Source organism: Nyctereutes procyonoides, unplaced genomic scaffold (assembly GCF_905146905.1).
Source record: "Nyctereutes procyonoides isolate TBG_1078 unplaced genomic scaffold, NYPRO_anot_genome, whole genome shotgun sequence".
NCBI lineage: Eukaryota > Metazoa > Chordata > Mammalia > Carnivora > Canidae > Nyctereutes > Nyctereutes procyonoides.
Genome location: NW_026575121.1, coordinates 41237642 through 41251403, shown reverse-complemented (window position 1 = coordinate 41251403; position 13762 = coordinate 41237642). Strand labels below are relative to the sequence as shown.

General features: G+C 37.1%; 1 pseudogene; it reads right to left on the bottom strand.

The window, feature by feature from the left end:
* Positions 1-1014: 1014 nt before the first annotated feature.
* On the bottom strand, positions 1015-3236 carry LOC129516479 (F-box only protein 34-like; annotated as a pseudogene).
* Positions 3237-13762: the final 10526 nt, after the last annotated feature.

The window sequence follows — 13762 nt, the reverse complement described above, 5'->3', positions numbered from 1 at the left end:
AGAAAGAGAGAGGCAGAGACACAGGTAGAGGGAGAAGCAGGTTCCATGCACCGGGAGCCTGACGTGGGATTCGATCCCGGGTCTCCAGGATCGCACCCTGGGCCGAAGGCAGGCGCCAAACTGCTGCGCCACCCAGGGATCCCAACATTCATATATTTTACAGGAAACAGTCATAGTTTTTTTGGAAACATTCATCTTTTATACAGGATGTACCAATTTAAGACGAGACAATAATAAAATAAAAAAGCCCAATTAATATAGCCATAACACTATCCTAGCTGCATTGTGGAGATTATGTTCAGTCTGCTGTCCACTATATACAACTGGTTTTAATAGCATTATTTACAGAGGGCCAAAAGCTCTCATCTCAGGTAAAGGCGCTGAGGTTTAATGTGCACTCTCAGAACCCTGTGAGAAGACGACCATCACATACAGTTTAAAGACCACAGGGCAAGAAATCCATCTCCAACCACAAACTTCAGTCTCACAGAGCAAGCATTCAAGGGCTCAGGTAAGGTGCCTGACTTTTCCTTTGTAAGCATACTTTTCATCTGAGAGTGCTGTTCTTCTTTCCATAGGACACTATTCACTTACTTCAAATATGGTGCTAGCGTTTACAACGTCTCTAGAACCCCTTTTTGGGAATTGTCTCCATAGTTTGCAATGAACTCTTCTGAAAGTCCTTGATGATGGCAAGTCTTTGTCCTCTAAGGATGGATTTTATTTGGGAGAATGGGCATAATCACAGCCACATGAATCAAATTGTGGGATACCATCCTGGACCAAATGGGAGGCACCACTATAAAACAAGGAGACCAATTTCCTTGTCTGGCTCATAAAGCGAGAGTTTATTTTTTATTAATTAATTAACTAATTAATTAATTAATTTAAAGCGAGAGTTTAAAAAATGCCTGAGCAATGGAAGTCCCAATCAAATAAGTACAGATTCTCCTTGAGTGATGGCTTTGAGAGGCAACATTCACTTGAATGGTAGATGTAGGTGTTTTTGCAATTTTAAAAATTGGTCCTTTTGTTGCCTCTCGCATAGACTTTAGTATTCTTCTTCAGTTTTGGTCCCTTTGCTTTCTTCTGGATTGCCTGATTAAAGCTGTGGCAAGGAGGGACCCAGCTTACAGCCAGGGAAGCCCTTCTGAAACCGATGGCAGCACATCCAGTATCCCGGCCCATAGGGCAATGTCTGGCAATAAGGCTTGGGCTGCCACCAGCCCAAGGACACATCCTCTTTCATGTATTTTTTCTTGTACTGCTTGCAAGGATCCTCTCTATATTGTGGATCTCGCACCCAGCCGGAATCCGCAGGCCTGATGTTGCAGTATTCAATGATAAACTTGAAACAACAGCAGATATCTTTAAGAGCCATGAAGCTCTTGGTGGGAAGTAACCTGAAGATTTTCACCATGAGGTGGCGGGGCATAAAAGTCATGTCCTGCTGAGGCTCCAAAAGCTTCTAGACTTTTAACCTGGTCTCCAGAAAGTCATGAGACTCCTGCTTCTTGATTGGATACCTTAAGCACTGGTAATGTACTTTCCACAGGAGAGGCTAGCAGGACAAATACTTTAGCTGAAATACCTTTTTCCTCAGTGGCACTGTCACACTAAACAGCATCCTGAAGCTGTCTGGCCTCAAATGACTCCTTGTGTTTTCACTCAACTGGGAAGAGTCTGACGGGTGCTGATCAGATGGCAACAAAACAAAACAAAACAAAATAAAACAAAAAAACAACCAAACCAAAACCAAAACCAAAAACAAAAAGCCAACATCCCTGGACGTGGGTATTCGCAGGACTCTAAATTAGAAGGCTGGTCTTGCTTTACCTTGGGCACAGTGATAATAATGCCCAAGAGTCCTTTCTTCTCTGATCAGGATTTTGACTAGTGAATGGCACAAACTCTCTACTTGTACGATCAACAGCATCTGTGGGCAATTCAATGATTTGAGGACGAGTGCAAGGAGGAAAAGGTGACTCAGGAAGTTCCTCTGTCATTTCCACATCACATCTGTTGCTGTTTTTCATAGCAGGTTTGCTGATCTGGCTCAAATTTTGCACTGTCCTTGAGGAAATTCACATGTGCTGGCAATGGGAGACAGCCTCAAGAAGCACGTGCCGGTACTCATTCCCCTTAGGAGAACAGTGGTCAGCTCGTGAGGGGCCACAGTCCACAATATACAGACCCCAAAGGATTCACCTGATTGTCTGGTGCCCCTAAGGTGCCTCTGTTTGCTTTGCCTTCATTAGCCTGAGTGCCACTTGTAAGCAACACCGGGTCCCCATTTCAACAGAAGCTGTCTTTCCTTGATTGGTTCCCAGGCTCATGCTGGCTCTGCTGCTTCAGGTACTGAGACTCCAGCCTGGCTACTAGGTCAAGGACACGGATTGTCCTCACTTTGTGGTCCCTCAACCTCAGGATTTCCCCTTTCTGTGGATTCTTCACAAGCTCCTGGAGCAGAAAAGGGCTCGGAGGCTGGGAGTACACCTCTAGCCTGCCCAGGAAACCTTGCCACAGCAGGTGAATTAGTGCAGTTTTTCATACAGTAGCTAGCAGGGCACTGGCTCTTTGCTCAAGGAAGGCAACTATCTGTAATGACTGACAGAAGCCTCCCAGCATAGACCCAATTGCCACTGTCACTCACATAATGCACAGAACAGTGCTCAATGCCACACGCAAAGGGCTCGGTTGGTAGCACCTGCTGTTGACTTCCCTCATCCTTTCTAACTGTATCTTGGCTTTTTAAAGATTCTCCTGATTTTTTTTCCCTTCCTTTAGTAGCTTTCCCATCAATATCCCAGGAACTCTTTATTTTCATAGGTCCTATCCTACTGCTACATGGTGGTCTGCAAAGAATATAATTTTCTCCTTGGTATTTCCCAGCTCCACAACAGCCCAAATATCAAATGGCCCTTCCCTTTCTTCACCCTGGTGGGTTGTTGCAGATGGTGCATTCTTTTTGGTTTTAACATTCGAGCTGCTCTCTATAGTACTCTTGCCACTCATGCTGCACAGAACATTTGGATAAAAAATCCCAAAAGGCTTTCAAGATGATGCTTTGCCAAGAGAGGTTGAAGGAAAGACACTTGGTTTCATTTAGCTAGCTTTGCATTTTTCATCATTTTCATCATAGCTTCCTGGTAGCTCATAGGAGTTCTCAGAGTTTCCTTGATAATTTCCAGAGGTCACACTTTCTTCTGCAGTTTCCAGTATGGCTTCAGGTGCATAACAGAGGCTCTGCCCTCCTACTCCAGCAGGGGCCTGGCCTAGGGCTGCACACCCTGATGAGATGGCAGCAGCAGGAGGCCTGGCTCCCTCCTAGTTTGATAGTATTAGAAGATGGGTATCTGGGGAGTAATTAATGTTAGATGAGGTTCTGATAGTTAGATGAGCCCTAATAAATGGGGTTTATATATTTATAGGAATTATGAGAGAGCTTGCTTCCTCTGCTCTGTTCTCCACCTTGTGAGGATGTAAGAGGTTGGCATCCCGTAACCCAGAAGAGAGTTCTCACCAGAACTTATCTGTGCTGCCTCCTTGATCTCGGACTTCTGACCTTCAAAGTGTGAGGGATAAACTTCTGTTTTTTATGTCACCTGGTCAATGGTACTTTGTTATAGCAGCCTCAACTAATATAATTCCAAAGGTAAGGATAAATAGAAGACTATTGCATCAGATCTCAGGTAAGTCCACTATGAGGTCATTCCCTCAAAGTGATGAGTTGGTCCCTAGAATAGGCAAGAGGTTCTGACCCGCCTGGGTGCAGTAAGGGGGATGTGTAAGAGAGATTCTAAAACCCAATTGCTGTTTTGAAATAAATTGCAAACTTGCTGACTATATCATTTACTGGTAATTTCCATGTTGCTGATGCCTTTAATATTGTGTGTGTGTGTGTGTGTGTGTGTGTGTGTAATTTTCCAGGTTAGAAATTCTACATTTATTCATGCCGGTGATGTGTTTCATGGTAGAATAGGTTCTTTTCTGTTTCTTGTCTTGCTATCAAAACCGATTTCCCATAACTCCCAAACTTACAAGAAATACACACAATCATACCCTGCGCGTGCGCGCACACACACACACACACACACACACACACCTCTTTAATTACCCGACCCCCTTCTTTAAGTAATCTGAATTGCTATTATGGCTTACAACCAAAGGACTCAACTAATAGTATTGGCGTTTTTTTTTTTCTTTTTCATTATATAATCTCATTTTTCCCCCTCCTTATCATTACAGTGAAACATTTTACAACTATTTGGATTAGTTCTATATTTATTATCACTATTCATTATTAAGCACATTCCTTTAAAGCTCTTATGAGTCTCACTTCAATTCTGTTAATTTTTTTTAAAATTATAATTCCTCTTTTTGTTAATACATTTGGGAATGCATTGTCCTACATTAGAAAGCCTGAATTTACATTGACTCCATCTCCTTTGCAGAGTAGTAAATTCCTAAGGTCCACCAAGTCTTTTTTGTTACTATGTCAATGACAGTTCCCAAGAGATCTCCTTATGGAGTGTTTGAATTGAACATAGTTTTGATAACTAAATTACTCCACTAAAGGTGATAAAACATAACAATTTCTTATGTTGGTGGTACACAAAGTTCTCCTTGTCATGAAGTAAAAACTTTTTGAAAAAATTTGATCCAAATATTTAGATATTATTTCAAATCCAAATGTTGGGAGCCATAGCTTCCACACTCCAAAACATGGTTTGTCCTGCAGCAGTTCACAGAATAATCCCATGACTGCCTGGGGCATTGGAGAGGTTGGGACCAATAATCAAAAGAATAAATGTTGTCTCCATGCATATTAAATTGTACTAGTTTTTATAGCTGGCAGATACTTAAAGCTGTTCTTCTAGATAATAACACAGTGGGAAAGCAATGATATTCAAGATGGACTTGTATTATGCCAACTGGTAGAACCTGTACTACATCATTGCATTCCTGGGAGTCTGTGATGTTCCTTACTGGGAAAATAAAATAAAATCCTTGTCTATACAACTGGAATAATGCTGATGTGCATACCTTCCTGTAGCTTTCAGAGATAGAAAAGGGCATAGAAATTAAATCATATTGATTTGGAGAAGCTATTGTTTGCATTTACACTTTTTAAAAATAAATACTGGAAATGGATCAAAATCATATTTAAATAATGTGAATAGAAGAATGGATAGATGATAATAATCATGATGTGAGAGTCATATTATAACTTTGGTTCCATATTCTACCATTTCCTATTCTTTGAGTATACTCTCTTCTGCTCTTGAGGTCTCTTATTATGTGGTTAAAACTGGATTTTAGTTATTTTACTTTCTTTGATGCCAAAATTAATAATACATGTGTTGCTAAATATTGGTTTCTGCTCAAGTCATGATCTCAGGGTCATGAGATCAAGCTCCGTGTTGAGCACCACAATCAGCGTGGAGTCCACTTCTGAGATTCTCCCTCTCCTCCTTACCCCACTGCCCTTTCTGCCCCCCGCCACACATGCACCCTATGTCTCTTTAAAAAAAAGATAAAGAGGGAAATGTTGCTATAACTACAGTTCACAATGAAGATATAATGTTTATTTATATCTATGTAACATATAATAAAGTGAAAACTTTCATTAAGCAGAAACTACTGGGAGATGCCCATAGAGAATGATATGTGCAAAGTAAACGAATATTTTAACAGAGCTCTCAGATCTAGACAAATCAAGTGGACAGTGGATACAACTAAGATTTACACAGATAGGCAGTATAAGCATATAGGTAATTTAGATATATAGACTGATAAATAGATACAGATAGAAAAAGATCTACATGCTAAAAGTTAGAGATTATGTATATATATATATATATTTAAAAGTGAAGATGAAGCATTTTTAGAAAGTCTTTTATTAGATGATACATATAGCTGACATTAGACACCCAAAATACAAGTAATATAATATCGTCCAAGATTTAATGAATTAACAAAGTATATATTTTAATACTGTCAATTTGGAAATTAAAACAAATAAAAAAACAAAAGGACTTTTTTTTAAAGATTTTATTTATTCATTCATAGAGAGAGAGAGAGAGAGGGCAGAGACACAGGCAGAGGGAGAAGCAGGCTCCATGCAGGGAGCCCGACATGGGACTCGATCCAGGGTCTCCAGGATCATGCCCTGGGCTGCAGGCAGTGCTAAACCGCTGAGCCACTGGGGCTGCCCACAAAAGGACCTTTTAATATCATTTGTATAGTCAAGACTGGGCAGCATAGACTTCCTTCAAATCTCCATGAGTTTAAAATAAAGTTTTATTTCTTGCTGATGGCACATGCTCATAAATTTCCCTGTAAAGAACCACTGATCTCATGCTGTCCTAGGGAATTAGATATATTTACAGGGCCACCATGCCAACAGCACTGTAGTGACTAGAGTGAATGACCATCAAGGTAGAAGTATGCTTCCATACAGGAAAAGCCTGACAAAAAAGCTGGTTCCTGACCACATTAAGACCGCTGAGACATGTTAGGGGAATTGGGAGAGGACCACTGAACAGTAATAAGAAAGTCTTCAGCCTGCTTCCACCTGACAAGGAAGCCAGGATGGTATTCTATTACCAAGCAATAGAAGGCCTGCCTGAAGATGCCTAACTTGCTGCCAGTCAGACAACCCTCTTGGGTTTGTGCACACCTCCTCCAACTCAGGTAGGCTAGTTCTGGGATTGCATGTCCACATACCTCTACTGCTGCACTTGGTGCAGCAAAGGTTTACATACCTTTGGGTCTTCTTATGTTTCTATGGGAAGTTTCTAGGCACACTCTTCTCACCAAAGCATCTGCTTGTTTTATAACCTGTGGAAAAAGTGATTGAGAGCCTTCTGCTTCCTGAAACATGCTAGTACTTCAGTGACCACCCATATCATACGGAACAGTACTCTTCTTCCACGTAAGAGAAGAGAAAGTAAAGCTACTTTCTTTAATTCATTCTCAATCTCTCCAAACACCGGGAGCCCGACGTGGGATTCGATCCCAGGTCTCCAGGATTGCGCCCTGGGCCAAAGGCAGGCACTAAACCACTGCGCCACCCAGGGATCCCCGTCTCTATCTCACTTTGAAGGGGGTATAATATTGTCCTTACCCAAACTACCTCCTGGCTAACTCTCAGATTTTTATATTTTGAAAGGAATAAACACAAGCCATTTAATTTTCCTTCTTACTCTTATTAAATACTCAAGTGTGTAATAAGTGCTGATAATTAAGTTCTAGACAGTGTTTTAAAACTTTGTGATGCTAATGATTATTTTCTTTTATACAAAAGCCCCAACTTTTAAAGAATTAGTTATATTCCAACATAAAAATTGCTATACTTTTATATTTGGAAATCTTTTGAGTAATCTTGCAGAACTGAAATTTGTTACCACTGGACTTTAACTGTTAACTGAGAGTACTAAGCATATATGAACTCAAACAGAATATCTACATTTTATATGAAATGTCATGGATTTGTGTCATGGCAAACATGATGATAATTTTTTAAAGATGTACTACAATTACATATCCCATGGGAGAAATAGAGTTCCTCCATTTAAATATAACAGTGCCATTCCATACATTGGAAGTGTCCTGTCATATAAGGTTTCCATTATATTTTTGTGACAGGTGAAAAATAAGCAATAAATAAAAGGCTGATAAGGTCACACACCTGTAATACTGTTTTCAGTTTGAGACACTTCAGTGTCATAAAGATGCTGACAAATGGAAAGGGGTTTTGAAGAAAACTCAGAAGTATGATTAAGGAGCTCTGAAGTTAGACTTAAAGTGAGAGATTAAAAGGATGAAATATGTACTCCCTAGTTCTATTGTGACAAAGTAGGATGAGTCAAGTTATCTGCTTTGAAAAATCTGGAAGTTATAAATGACAAAAAGATTACAGTGCTATTTAGCTTGTGTGCACGGACAGATACACACAGTGTTTTCTGGAATAATTGCCATGGTTTCTTTGGTAAAATTTTTATACAAGAAAATTTCAAACTAAACATATCAAAAGTAGATTATTAATACAATTATTTGTATGTTTCATTACATTTTTTTATTTTTTCTTAAGATTTTATTTATTTATTCATGAGAGACACAGAGAGAGACAGACAGACAGACAGACAGAGAGACAGGCAGAGGGAGAAGCAGCTCCATGCAGAGAGCGTGACATGGGACTCGATCCCAGGTCTCCAGGATCACACTGGGGGCTGAAGGTGGCGCTAAACTCCTGAGCTACCCGGGCTGCCCTCATTACACTTTTTAAAGCTTTGATTTAAAATTATGAGACAACACTGCACAAGCTGGTACAGTCACTGTGGAAAACAGTGTAAAGTTTCCTCAAGAAATTAAAAATAGGATTTTGATGGAGTCTTGTCTCACATTTAAATCTTTCATCCATTTTGAGTTTATCTTTGTGTATGGTGCAAGAGAGTGGTCTAGTTTCATTCTTCTGCATGTGGATGACCAATTTTCCCAGCACCATTTATTGAAGAGACTGTCTTTCTTCCAGTGGATCGTCTTTCCTCCTTTGTCGAATATTAGTTGACCATAAAGTTCAGGGTCCATTTCTGGATTCTCTATTCTGTTCCATTGGTCTATGTGTCTGTTTTTGTGCCAGTACCACACTGTCTTGATGACCACCGCTTTGTAGTAAAATCCTAGAGGAGAACACAGGCGACACCCTTTTTGAACTTGGCCACAGTAACTTCTTGCAAGATACATCCACGAAAACAAAAGAAACAAAAGCAAAAATGAACTATTGGGACTTCATCAAGATAAGAAGCTTTTGCACAGCAAAGGATACAGTCAACAAAACTCAAAGACAACCTACAGAATGGGAGAAGATATTTGCAAATAACATATCAGATAAAGGGCTAGTTTCCAAAATCTATAAAGAACTTATTAAACTCAACACCAAAGAAACAAACAATCCAATCATGAAATGGGCAAAAGACATGAAGAGAAATCTCACAGAGGAAGACATAGACATGGCCAACATGCACATGAGAAAATGCTCTGCATCACTTGCCATCAGGGAAATACAAATCAAAACCACAATGAGATACCACCTCACACCAGTGAGAATGGGGAAAATTAATAAGGCAGGAAACAACAAATGTTGGAGAGGATGCGGAGAAAAGGGAACCCTCCTGCACTGTTGGTGGGAATGTGAACTGGTGCAGCCACTCTGGAAAACTGTGTGGAGGTTCCTCAAAGAATTAAAAATAGACCTGCCCTACGACCCAGCAATTGCACTGTTAGGGATTTACCCCGAAGATTCAGATGCAATGAAACGCTGGGGCACCTGCACCCCGATGTTTCTAGCAGCCATGTCCACAATAGCCAAACTGTGGAAGGAGCCTCGGTGCCCATCGAAAGATGAATGGATAAAGAAGATGTGGTTTATGTATACAATGGAATATTACTCAGCCATTAGAAACAACAAATACCCACCATTTGCTTCAACGTGGATGGAACTGGAGGGTATTATGCTGAGTGAAGTAAGTCAATCGGAGAAGGACAAACAGTGTATGTTCTCACTCATTTGGGGAATATGAATAATAGTGAAGGGGAATATAAGGGAAGGGAGAAGAAATGTGTGGGAGATATCAGAAAGGGAGACAGAACATAAAGACTCCTAACTCTGGGAAACGAACTAGGGGTGGTGGAAGGGGAGGAGGGCGGGGGGTGGGGGTGAATGGGTGATGGGCACGGAGGGGGACACTTGACGGGATGAGCACTGGGTGTTATTCTGTATGTTGGTAAATTGAACACCAATAAAAATTAATTTATAAAAAAAAATAAAAAAATAAATAGATGATTAGAAAGACAAACATAAAAAAAAAAGAAATTAAAAATAGAATTACCATTTGATCCAGCAATTCTGCTACTGAGTATTTACCCAAATAAAGCAAAAATACTAATTCAAATAGATATATGCATTCCTATATTTATTGCAGCATTATTTAGAATAGCCAAGATATGGAAGCAACCCAAATATACATTGGTAGATGAATGGATAAAGAAGATGTGGTATAGATATAGAATGGAATATTAGTCATTTAAAAAAATGAATGAAATCTTGACATTTGCAACAACATGGATGGATCTAGAAAGTATAATCCTAACCAGAATAAATCAGTCACAGAAAGACAAATATCATATTTCACTCATATGTAGAATTTAAGAACCAAAACAAATGGCCAAGGGAAAAAAAGAGACAAACAAACAAAAAAAGATTTATTAAATATATAGAACAAACTGGTGGTCACCATAGGGGAGATGGGGGGAGGGATTGGACAAAATAGGGGAATGGGATTAAAGGGTACACTTATTGTCATAAGCATTGAATGTAGAACTGATGGATCCCTTTATTGTATAGCTAAAACTAATATAACACTGTACATTAATTATACTTAAATTAAAACTAAAAAACTTAAAAAAATTTAAATTAAATCTTAACATAAAAAAATACCTCCATATGTTGTCAGTGTATCTACAGTGAAATCTTTTTTATTATGATTCAACTTAGTGTATTGAGCAGAGTACAAGCTTGGACAGATGATGTTCTGTTCTCTAATTTCACATCTGCCATTAGCTATTGTCTCTTCTCCCAGTCTTAGTTTTTTCATCTATACATAAAATTATTACACTGGATGTCTTAAAAACTTTGGAGTAATATTCAAATTTGTATCATAATAGAATTTAAACTGACTGATGGTGATATTTCTTTGAATTAAAAACAATAACACAAAATATTTTTATTTTAAAAAGAACTCTAATAAAATATAGTGATCTCAAAAGCAACAAGAAGAAAGGCCAAAAAAGATGGAGGCCTTCTCTCTTTTCCAATTACTTAATAAAAAGATTCAACAAATTAAGCATTCTGTTTTAGGAGAGATGGAATTTAAGCTTGTCAAGGTGTTCTCTAGACGTTAGTATAGGAGTGCTTTTCATTGCCTGAGAAGCCAGGAAAACCAGGTGGGTGTGGAAAAGACATAAATTTATCAAGCCACATGGGAGTTCTGGCAGGTGTGCTGAATCTTCTTTGTGGTGTGTTGAGGAGAGTAATGCTGCCTATGGCTTTATGAGTATATTTGAGAGGCTAACTTATGATACCTTTATACCAGAAGACTTTCTTTCTAGGTGAAATAAAATTTATCCTTTCTATATGGACAAGATTTGCTTTGCCTGTACTTGTTTTAGAGAAGTAAAGCAAATAATTTAATTTCAAAAATAATTAGAAGTTTCAAGGAGCTTATTTAATCATTTCCTAAATGACCAATGATTCTGTTTCAACACGACTGAGAAACTCTCTGCTGTAATTAGCTTTTATTTTGTTAGGGGAGTGGAAAAAAAGCAAACCAATAAATATTTAATATGGTAAGAAATATATATAAATGTTACTAATAAAAGTAAAGTATAGGGATCCCCGGGTGGCGCAGCGGTTTGGCGCCTGCCTTTGGCCCGTGGCGCGATCCTGGAGACCCGGGATCGAGTCCCATGTCGGGCTCCCGGTGCATGGAGCCTGCTTCTCCCTCTGCCTGTGTCTCTGCCTCTCTCTCTCTCTCTCTCTGTGTGACCATCATAAATAAATAAAAATTTAAAAAAAAAAGTAAAGTATAGAAATCATTTAAAATATGACTGCAAGAAAAATGGAGTACTTTCATAGATGAGGTGGTCAGGATAATGTGTGACTTTGATAGTCAGAATCTGCACTAAAGAAGAAACTATAAAATTATATTAAATAGGAGAGAAGACTATTTCAAGACAAAATGACTTTATGAAACAATGTCATACCTAAAACTTTAAATATAAGCAATTAAAAGATCACTTCCTAGAAATGAATTAAGACTGTGAATATCAAACAGATAAAATATTTCACAACAAAGCAAGAATACTGAAGAAATAGAATCCAAAACTGAAAAGAGATGCTTTGAAAGAAAGATCCTAAAGATCTACTGGGCAAGCAGGAACTTTAGAATGATGAAACAAACAAAAGTTGGACTAATACATATGAATAATTAATAGAAAAGATATCTCTTATCTAAATAAATATTTGAGTGTTGAAACTGAAATGCATCTTGAGTTCTTGGCATTTCATATAGAAAAGGTATATGTCCACATGAATTATGGTGACATTTATGAAACAACATAAGAAACAGAAAATCTAATACAATTTTATATTTAAAAAAGCTTATTTATCTAGAAAAAAAATTGACCGATAAGTATTGGCTTTTCCATTTTCAGCACTAGAAACCAGAAGACATTTCAAAATCATTTAAAGATATTTGCAGGAAAATTGATTGTGAGCTAATAATTATATGCCCCTCTTTGGAAAAGAACAAAGACAAGTTCAGATATCCAACAATTCAGACAGTAGAGCTTCTATAACCTGTAGGAAACAGAAAATTATTCAAGGAAAATAAGACCAAATCTCAAGACAAGAGAAGGCAAAAAGGAACATAAAGTGATTCAAATGAATCTATGTGATACTTATATTCACATCAAAATGTATGATTTAAAATAACTATTAGTTTTAATATTATTAATTTCAGATTCTTGGAATAGAAAACATAGAACTACTGTAAAAATCAAAAACAAAAACAAAAAACCTTTGTAGCCTAGCATTAGTTTTTTTAACTCATTTTTGTAAGACATAGTAGTTCAAAGTGGAAGGAAAGTGTTCGGTTGTATGTTGGAGTAAAAAGTTAACATATGAAGGTATGTACAATTATTACTATTTTATATAATTATATATATATTATATATAATAATAGGGGAAATACATTTGATTCATAGTTATGAGCTCAATGAATAAGTTTTGGTGAATTTATTTATTTGATTATTATACATACAATACATTTTTAAGCACTATTAGTTAGTTCTATATTTGTCCTGGAAATATTTTTTTAACTTAATATCCTTCCTCCATATTTAATCATTGCTTTTTTTTTGTTTTTTATTTTTCTGATTCATCAGTGCTCATTTTTATGTGTGTATCCATTGTTTTGCTTATTTCTCAAATGGTTTTAATCTACAATTTTGTTATCAAATTTTAATCTACAATTTGGTTATCAAAATTATTCATTTGATTTATTTAATTTCTATTTTATTTTACTGAGGGAGGATATATATCAATATATAATAAAAGATTATAATATATAATAGAGTATTAGCAAAGCTCTTTAAAAGAACATAATAAAGTCTTAAAGGTTAGCAAATGAATAATTTTTTTCATCTCTAATTAAGGAATTGTGCTTATGATAATCAATTCTGACAAGTTGGAAATAAAGTATTTCTACCAAGTAACCGAATGTGAACTGTTTGAAAGATTTGAGTAGTATTAAATTTTAGTTGGATAAACTATTTTGTTGTTAATTTGTGACTTTCCTTTGATATGCTCTAATGCCAATACTCCTGGTAGCTCTGTCATTGACATTTACATTTTTCAATTGATCTAATACATTTCAATAGAACATTTATGTATTGTAAGGAGCCTAATGGTTCATAAACAACATAGCAAACTGGCTGCTAGTGACTGAAGACAATTACAAGTAGAATATTAAAATCATTTTATTTTATAAAGCCACTTCCTAAAGTAGAAAAGTAGAAGAAAACTTTATTTTTACTGGCTTATGTGTGAGAATTTATATTAAATATATTTATAAGTATAAATATATTATTATATATACAAAAGACAGTATCTTTTGTAAGATAATGTTATATCATCAAG